Source organism: Nothoprocta perdicaria, unplaced genomic scaffold (genome assembly GCF_003342845.1).
Source record: "Nothoprocta perdicaria isolate Ctin4 unplaced genomic scaffold, notPer1 scaffold_20, whole genome shotgun sequence".
Taxonomy (NCBI): Eukaryota; Metazoa; Chordata; class Aves; order Tinamiformes; family Tinamidae; genus Nothoprocta; species Nothoprocta perdicaria.
This window is the reverse complement of record NW_020455205.1, coordinates 5,124,130-5,133,689: the sequence shown is the minus strand read 5'-3', so window position 1 is coordinate 5,133,689 and position 9,560 is coordinate 5,124,130. Positions and strand designations below refer to the sequence as shown.

The 9,560-nt window shown below is 38.1% G+C and overlaps 1 long non-coding RNA gene across 1 annotated transcript; it reads right to left on the bottom strand.

Annotated features, from left to right (window-relative positions):
- Nucleotides 1–1,140: 1,140 nt before the first annotated feature.
- Nucleotides 1,141–9,560, bottom strand: LOC112946211. Its single transcript, XR_003249185.1, has 2 exons — nucleotides 9,501–9,560; nucleotides 1,141–1,936 (listed from the first exon to the last, which is right to left on the bottom strand). It is a non-coding gene; the product is annotated as an uncharacterized LOC112946211 (long non-coding RNA).

The following is a 9,560-nucleotide window of genomic DNA, read 5'->3' as shown; positions in this document are numbered from 1 at the left end:
TTGCAGTTAAATGTGTTTTAACTTGTTCAGCATGCAAAGACATTGCTTACAAGGCTTTCTAGTAGAGCTCATGCCCACAGGAAACTAAAATTTAAAGCTCAGAGAATCAGGGAATAAAACATACGGTTATATGTCCAGTTATAGTCCAGAGTGCACAACCCATCAGGACTGTTGTCCACATGCAGCAGTGGTTTCCATGTTCTTGGCAAAAAAGGTGGAAGTTTCTGTAGGTGTGTAAATTCATGTGTATGTGTATGCACACAGATAACACCTTTTCCTTTATTGGTGCAGAAAAGAAATTAATCTATTTCCTTGAAAAAAATAGTGAAGTTTTTCCAACAGAAGGAAAAAAAATCTTGCTACTCTCCTGCCTTAAGGCATGAAGTTGTAGGTCTCTAGCCAACGTGAGAAAATTCTCAATCCCTTCCTACATACAGCTACACCCTAAGCCACAGCTGAGTCTCATCCTCTGCTGCCTGCCAGCTAGGGCAGAGTTGACAGGCTAGGGCAGGATTCTTTGCTCCAGCTCTGCAAGACTCAACCCACCCCATCCAGTTTAATGCAGAGCATATAAATAGAAGTTAGACAGTTTACCTATAAGTAAATAAGGATCCAAATTACACCATTTCAAGTCAAATGGCAACTACCAATCACATTCTTATCTGATATAGGTTGAGTGTCTTTTTTACCACAGGTAAAGACATGTTTCCTCATTATTATTGCAGATTTGTTAATACACTGAATGTTCACACCCTAGTTTATCTCACACTTACCTGCTGGGAATAGCATAAACAGCAGAAGCAAGCAAATATTAGACACAGACAAAACTATCGAAAGATGGCTATTATAATTAAGCAAAAAACCAAATTTCATCCTCATCATTTTCCTCTTAGACTTAGTTGTGACATACATTTATCTTGCAGGAACATCTTTGATCTAATCTTTAAGCATATTATAGATTTCTTTTCATAATCTGAAATTGGAAATAGGGCTTGACAGATGGGAGTACCATAGTAAATGAAAAGCAGAGCTGTTATGTTGTCCTGGTTGTATTGCTGAAATACCTTTCAGTACAAAAACAAACAAACCCCACTACATTCCTGAAGAGGAGAATGACCAAAACTGCTAAAAGGTGACAAAAGATCAAGACATGCAGGTGATGATGAGTCCTTAGAGACACATTTTGCAGAGGCTGCTTCAGACACCGTTGAATTCATGCTAATTTCACATAGATGTTCAACAGGCTCCCTTCACTTTCTATGGGAGCTCACTGCTTAAAATTATTGTTCCGATTACTGAAGGACCTCTGCTTCAGAAACACTCATCTCTTTTTCCAAGATCATCTTAAAAAGGGAAAATATGAGACTTTTGGTAAAGGAAATAAAGCTTGTGTAACAGTGTAGCACAACAGCCTGGGTTCTGCTGCTGGGAAGACAGTATCAGTGAGGAAAAGATGGCACATCTCAGTGAAGTAGGAACTCGAGGGAGGTTGAGCATGTGTGAATCCTACCTATAAAGGAGGGAAATAGTAGTAATTGATATCCCAGAAGAAAAGTTAAAACAAGTAATAAAAACCCGGGAAAGGGGGAAAAAGAAAAAATGCGGAAGGTTCTTTCAAAGGAACATATGAAAGGTCATGTAAGTGATGGTTTCTCCACAGAAATTCCAGAGATGGATAATTAGACCTCCCATTCACTATAGCAAGTCAGATTCCAAGCTTATTTAGTGCAAGTATGGTTGCATAAGAGGCCCCACGTTTCAATAAAATTTAACTTATCTTCCAACTTTTGGTTAATGATCTAAACTAACTCTAAGGTTCTTCTCCAAAGTCCTAGGTTCATAATCTTCCTTTTGAATGCGAAGTGCAATCTCCCAGTGAACCTCTCAAGGACATCTTCATTTCTGCTCTTCAAATGTGCCATTTTCAGTCATTGACCTAAAACAGTGACAAATTGCAAGAAAGTCAATAGAAAAAAAAAAGTGGAACAAATGTCAGAGTAGGGATTAATGTGTTCTGAGGTTTGCTTTAACGCTACATACTCTGCTTAAAGAGTGTGAAATACTTGCACTAATACCAGAAAATCGGGAACTTTTTTGCTTTTTTCTCTCCTAGGCACTAATTATGAAGAGAATATCCTAAAAAAACCCCAAAGCTCTATGCGTGACAGTGGATTCTTGAGTTTGGAAGTCAAACTAGATCTGCACATACCCAGAATTTGCACCCAAAGCAATACTAATGCAAACAAGAACTAGGAAGTAGTACAAAATTCCTAACCGACCTATGCCATAAGAATCAGGTATTTCTGCAATGCTTGTGAGCAGCCACTCCATAGCCATTGCTATATAGATACCTTCTTTGACTGCATTCTTTCCTTTTGAAGGTAACATATCTTTCTAGCCAGTTCTAATAAATTAGTATATCCAAACAGCCTTTAGGTGATTAGGATCATCTGGGAAATATCTGATCTGCCACAGGCAAGGCTGGCTGACAGTTTGTGGAAGGTTCAACAACATTTCCTGAAACACAGTTTGTTCAGGATTAACACCAAAGAGTGGTGGAACATATGGTATCATAAGGTATAGTTTCTGGTTTCTGCCAGAAGTTTTCTTCTCAACCGGGGCTAAAACACAGCTTTCAGCTAATAAACACATATTCTAAGATATCTGCAAACAAAAAACAACAAAAAAACACTTCAGAACAACACTGCAAGTATTATAAAGAAATATAGAAACATCATCTCTTTCCCTTTTATTTCACTTCAGCATTTAGGCTTTTGTTCCTGTGTTCCAATTAGAATTGCATTCTAGAAACTCGTTCTTCTAGGTTAGGATCCTCTCCTAAATCCTAATCTTAATTTATAAATGGTCGGTTTATACTCATATGTCTTTCATAACCATTGCCTTTCTGCTTAAACTGGTCCCTGCTTGGTGTTTACCTGGTTCATATATTTATATACAACCATTATGTCTAATCTCACTCAGCCTTTATTTTTCTTTCCTTATCCTGTCAGTAGCCATATCCGCACTTGCTCCTGTAGTGTGTGTCTTTTTTGCTTATGGATTTACTGAATACTCAATCTTGAAGTCCTCCCAGCGTCACTCCTACTTCTGCCGCAAGTACCTTGTCTGGTAAGCATATCCTGATGATACAACTGGGTCACACTTAAGTTGTCATCATTCTGTATCAGCTAGGACTTTTAAGACTGTTTAGCTGCTTCCAATTATCATTTCCAACTATTTCTTGAGATGAAACATCTTTTTCTGTAAAATATCCCATCTCTCCTCCGTATCAATGATGCTTCCAGTTTAGTGTCAGGAGAGTACTAATCACGTTTATGACATGGTCTCTAGTGACTATATTAAAATTTAATAGTTTGTTTCTAGACTGGAATTTGTTTCTCAAATTTTCCAGATTCATTAATAAACTTCCGAGTGGAACCATAAAATGTTTTATTGATAATCACTTGGATAAGGTGTGTCAAATTGCCTTTGTCTAGAAAAAAGGAGTTATTTGGGGAGAGGAGGGAACAAGTAAGTCCATTACAATCTCTTCTACTTCCGTATGTAATCTCTTTTGAATTACTGTGGGCAACTCAGACCACATTTGGGGATCAGTCAGAAATGAACCACTTCTGTCTGTAAGCAAACACTGTATTCCAGTCACATAATAGCCTATGGAACTGTCTTCATATTGTAGTTAATTTGGGGATTAGATTTTCATCTCATCTAATTTGATGGGATGAAGATCCACATCTCTCCTATTTCTATATTCTTACTTTAATTATATTAGCCAGGAGTTGAGAAATATTATTGAATCAACTCAGGGATAGAAAACGCCTTCCAACCCAGTTTCCCAGAGATAAGCTAAAACTCTACTCAACATTGAATGTAGCCATGAAGAGAGAAAAAATGGAAGTTAAGTTCAATATTGGCCTTTCTGCTCCAGAGCTGCTGGAGGCTGGGGCGCTCCCTATGAAAAAGTACAGCAGCAAGGAGCAGTTAAAAGTCCTGTAATTACCAAATATGCCACAGGATGGTACCAGAGGGTTGGTTTGTAAATCATTCAGGGGGTACCTATAGTAACTTTGAAACAAGCAAATGTTAATGGCAATTATCAAAACAAATATTTTATAATATAGATACAAATGCTAGAGACTATAGAGGGTAATATTTGCATGTGCTGTAACCTTAACAGATAACTTAGCTAATTTTAGCATTTAAACTATTTTCTTGGTATGTGTTCATCTCATTTCATTCCCAGTCTGCTGTGTGTCTTAGAGGTGGTTCTGTCTGTTTACTATCAACAGTGGAAATTAATATTCAAAACAGATCTTTATTACTTGTGAAAGTAATAAAGTAGCCTTCTTTGCCTTTCTAACTTTGATTTCATAGAATTTCTGTAAAACACATTATATAGAAACAATATCAAGTGGTGATGTTATTACAAACTATAGCAGATGTCTTCATTTTTCCTTTAAGCTACCGAAAGAATGTTTAATGAGCATATTCATTCAACCTTTTTAGTAGTTAAAATAATCTAAGTTTCTGTTCATCTACTTTGGGGAATGTTTCACTTGTCAGGGAAGCCATGAAGAGGCATAACTATAAAAAGGCCCAAGAAACAGATTCCAGGTTATTTCTGTGGTATGTTATGGCCCTTCACATATGTAAAAACTGTGCTATGTAAATATTCCAACTTAATAGTCAATGCAAGTATTCAAAAAATTATATGTAAAACAACTCTAAGTAACTGGCATGGTCAGATACTTTGTGTTGTGGGCTACAGAATTTAAACACTCAATGTTAAGACGAAAATGTTAACATTAATTTCACTCTAGTAGAAGTCCTACACATGTTAAAGTCCTTCTATTGTCTCAAATTTATTTTGAAGATAATTACAAGATCCTACCGAACTTCCACTATCACTGAACACAACCCTAAAATCTTTTGATACAAAATATAAGAATATACAGCACATAGTAACTACAGGCAGTTTTCACAAAATATTATCCATCTTTTTTTTTTTATCCATGGGAATTCAAAACTATGGTTTATGTAATCTAATCTAAACAAGCTAGATTTAAATATTAAGACTTACAGGAATATCAGGATAGCAGAAGTAAAATAGGTGTCTTTATTCAGAAATATTTTTGCCTTTCCCTTCTGTACTTGCCTCACAATTACATAATTCTCTGATTTTGCTTATAGAAGTCTTAACCTCAGTAAGGTTTATCAAAAAGTAAACATGAGTAAAAATCACACTAGGTAGTCAGTATTCTCAGTCTGCAGCTCAACATCCTGCTTGCAGCCCTACACACTTTTACTTTGTTCAGCATCAAGTTTATTGTGATTTCTACGCCTTAGAGCCCTGTAGCCGTCCGTAGCATTTTTCATTTGTCCAGTGGATGTATGAATGAAGACCCAACAATGGGACTATCTGGAAATATTTTCTCGGTTATATGTACGTTATTGCAGTAACAGGTGGTCCAAGGGAACTCCCTGGTGCCTCAACAAAACTGTCAGTATGTTTTATAGGAAGCAGCTATTTTCAGTGCTATTCTGAAGTCTTCATTAGGAATGATAGCAGCATTTAGCCACATTTGCAATCAGAGAGCCTGGGTGAGGCTTCAGAGCTTGCTACAGCATTCCTCATAAACGAGGATAGGAATAACAAGTCTGTAGCAATGACATTTACTTTGTTTGTGTACTCAGTTACGTTATTTTCCCCGTTCAAATGTTCAGATGCTTGTTTGGAAAAAACTATAAATTTGATGGCATACTACTGATTTAGAACACTTTAGGATTTGGACACTGGGACTTCTCTTGACATCTGTAGCTACAGAAACGTATAAGTAGTGTTTGATATGTTCTGTGATGTGAGTTAATGTGTTCTAATGGCTTTGCAAAATTGCAATTGTTGCATGGAGTAACACTGCACTCCTGACTGTGTTGGGGAAGTTTTCCTATTTCACCACCAGTGAAAGCCAACCAACAGCTTTCTTCTCCATACAGATCTCTCATTGTAAAGGAAGCAATTAAAAATTACACTCAACCACAACTTATTACAATAAAGCAAAAAGTATGAGGAAGAAGTATTTAAGCCTTTAGTGAAGAATTACTTCTAGACTCAAACTCTTATAAGCACAGTTGCACCACAAATTTCACATATATTCATAAGCAAAATGAACTTGTGAACCTGCACATGACCCAAGGACTGGATAAATAACCCAATTTTATCGGAGCAGGGGGAAGCTGTGGAAAAGGTACCTCACTCTATAGGTGTTATATTAACTGACAAGAATTCAGGCAGTGGCCTCCAGGTGAAGACAATTAAGCTATCCTACAGATCAGGAATGTGTTGGGAGCAATTCAATGACTGGTTATAAAGGAAGGAAAGAATGTGTCCTGCTTTTCCTTGTTAGGGCTTGCTACCACCCTAGGGACAAGCTCTGGAATTATTTTGCTCTGGAAGAAAAAAAGGGGGTTATGTTGCTTCTGAAGCAGGTGATCTGAACAGCTGAACCCTTTCCAACTGTATCAATACATTTAGCAAAGCTCCTTTTCAGATCTAATGTTTTTCCCTCCTCCTTTTTTTTTTTTTTTTTAATGCTTGCAAAGCAGGAAAATCCTCGTGTGATATACTACTTGTTTGTAAGGATATGTCCCCACCACAGGTTGCAGGGAAATAGTGCTGGACATTGGGATTAGAAGAAAGAACCTAAGACTAGATTGGTAGCATATTCACCAGTATTTGGTAATACAGCTACACACTAAAAATCGAAAACAGATCTCAACCAAAATGGAAAAAAACGTCAATGGAATTTTAAGTGAAGCCTTGTGTACTCTGGCACCATGCCAAACCACATGGAACATACAAAAATGCAATATAAAGCATTTATAAGATGTCCTCAAATATTTATTTTGCTGCTTGAGATCTTACGCTGCTATTACTTCATTCTCCTTCCTGATTTATTTCACACATTGCGCAGAGGCTTTGATAGAGTCCTCGTTCCTGCAACCAGTTCTAATAGTGTCTGTCTTCACCGAACTGCTTCTGTGGCAGGAATCACACAAAAACCCAGTCTGAATTTCAATCCCCTGGTCACTGCCTGGGACCCTCAGATGTCTAAACCACCAAAAGGAGCGATTCTTCACACTGTTCTCGAAGCTGTGAAAGCCACTTTACAGGATGTTGTGATTCCTGCAAGTTTGCACATTTTTAAGGGACTGCACAAGTTCATGGGAGGGCACTGAGAGTTACTACCTAGATAGAAATCATGTATGGCTCAGGAAGCTTGAGCTGGAAGGCCAGGAAAATATTATAATGTAGGTCCAGTGTTGCTTGTCTTTCTTAAATACCCATTCACAGCACTGTTAGGAGGAGGATACCGGTCTTACTGGACCTTTGGTTTTACCCAGCCTGGTCATTCTTGTGTTCTCATTTTAAAGCACTACATGCATTCAGTTCTAAAGTGCCTTCTACACAAATAGAAATATAATGTCCTTGTTTTTATTGCTGAAAATTCCTTACCTGAGAAATAAGGTCCATGGGGTTGTAAAGAGACCTTGATTGAGATTAATCTGTAGCATACTAAATTTCCTACATCAATGTCTTGAAGATTTCAGGTCTTTTAGGTCTCTTATTTGGATTTTGGGAGGTTAAATTTTATGAAAGACCTGGTCTTTCATGAGGGTGCTTTTATTACAGTATACTTTTTACACCAGTAAATTATATTTCTAAAAATCTTATTATAGACCACAATGGTGTATGTGTATAAAACTGAAAATATAGATACCAGTTATTCTCTGTTGCTTAGTCTTCTGTGATCAATATCATTTTAAAATATGCTGCTCTAATATAGCTATATTTTCTCAGATATATATCTATTAAAAGTAGTGCAGATCTCAAATTGTTAAGTAAATAATTTCTTAAGGAAAGTGTTCATAAATAAAGAGCAGAAAAAACAGGTTTCCGTTGCACAAGTATTAAATAATAATAAATACTTAAACAAAGACCAGAGTCTTCTCCCGTCTGCTGTTCACATCGTACATTCCAATAGCATCCGCTGCCTTACAGCAAGTCAGATTCATCATTGCTATTCAAAGCAACAGCAGGAAACCAAACAGCCAAACCAGTGTTGGTCTTGGATTAGCAAATTTGGGCCAAATCCCGTGAGAGATGATGGGGCTGCAGCACTTGCCTGCAGGGTGCATGTCAGGCTCCATGTTTTGTGAATAGGAAAATCTAGGAACTTTATTCTAGGACACTGTGTACTCTGAGCTGATGGCCTTTAATGGCTATAGGGAAACCCCCTGCGGTATTTAGGGGTTGCACCCAGGCTGCAGGGACCTTCCAGGGGTTTAGTCTATGAATTAGCAGACTGTAACCTGAATAATGAAGTCAAATTATTTGTATTAATTTGATAAGAAAATATTAAAACCACCAGGATGAAGAATATTGAGTTCTTATATAAAACCACACAAACATGACCCTTCCTTTAACCCGTAACATGGGTTTAAAAAATACAATACCTGGCAACCAAACCGCACACAGGTGCCACAAAGTCCACAGGACTGGCATAGGAAATTACAGGGATTTTGGGCCACAATAAGAAAACAAAAGTCTAGCTTCATCTGAAGCAAGTTAAGAGTTTTCAGCTCCTTCTACCATCCCTAACTGTGCCAGGTTATTATCCCTAGCTTTGGCAGCATCATGGCAAGCTGTATTTGTTCTCTTGGCAAAATGGCTACAGTTAACTACAATATGTTTAATTGCAGGGAGTTCTTTTAACCTGTACCATTTTTAGGACAGCCATGCCACAACATTGGAGGAAGAAAGAAATGGATAAAAACAGACCTGGAATTAGTAACCACTTAACCCTGTACAGCATGTCTTACTGCAGTCTAAGTACCCTACCTGCTTTTCGGACCTGAAATACACCATTCCATCTGTCAAAAAAATATTTTTCATTTACTCTTTAAGATTTAATAGACAGACCATTTCCTTAGGCCTCATTTTCTCCAGTAACAATCAGAAGAGTATGTTTGGAGGATTTGTTTTTTTTTTTTTTTTTCCCTCCTGCACTTGAAATCATCTATTGTTGTTAGTAATCACACAAATGAAAGTAAGGACAGGATTTCTAGGTACTTTTTTTCCTCCCCATCCAATTTATCAAAATATTTGAACTACTAAACACTACCAAGATTATCTAAAGGCATTTTTACTTTGCAATGAAGAGCAACAAGGGTCAGCATGCTCAGATCTGGGATTTGGAAAAGTTCCAGCAGCAACAAGAGAGAAACCCAGCAATACTCGGTGCCGCTGTCCCTGCCCTGTAATCAGGGCCAAAGCTGAGCTTCAAGCCACAGGCCAGCAGAAGCTGCAGAGCCACCAGCTGGGCTGGCAGGCGAGTCCCAGCGCCCGCAGCCCTCCCTGCTGCCTCTCGCCCTGCGGAGCCGTAGCCGCGCTACCAAAGCGCAGCAGATGAACGGCCACCTACCTGCAGCTCCTAGCCAGGCTTCCGTGTCCGTGTTGAGAGGGCTCATTTCTCCCCAGCCCT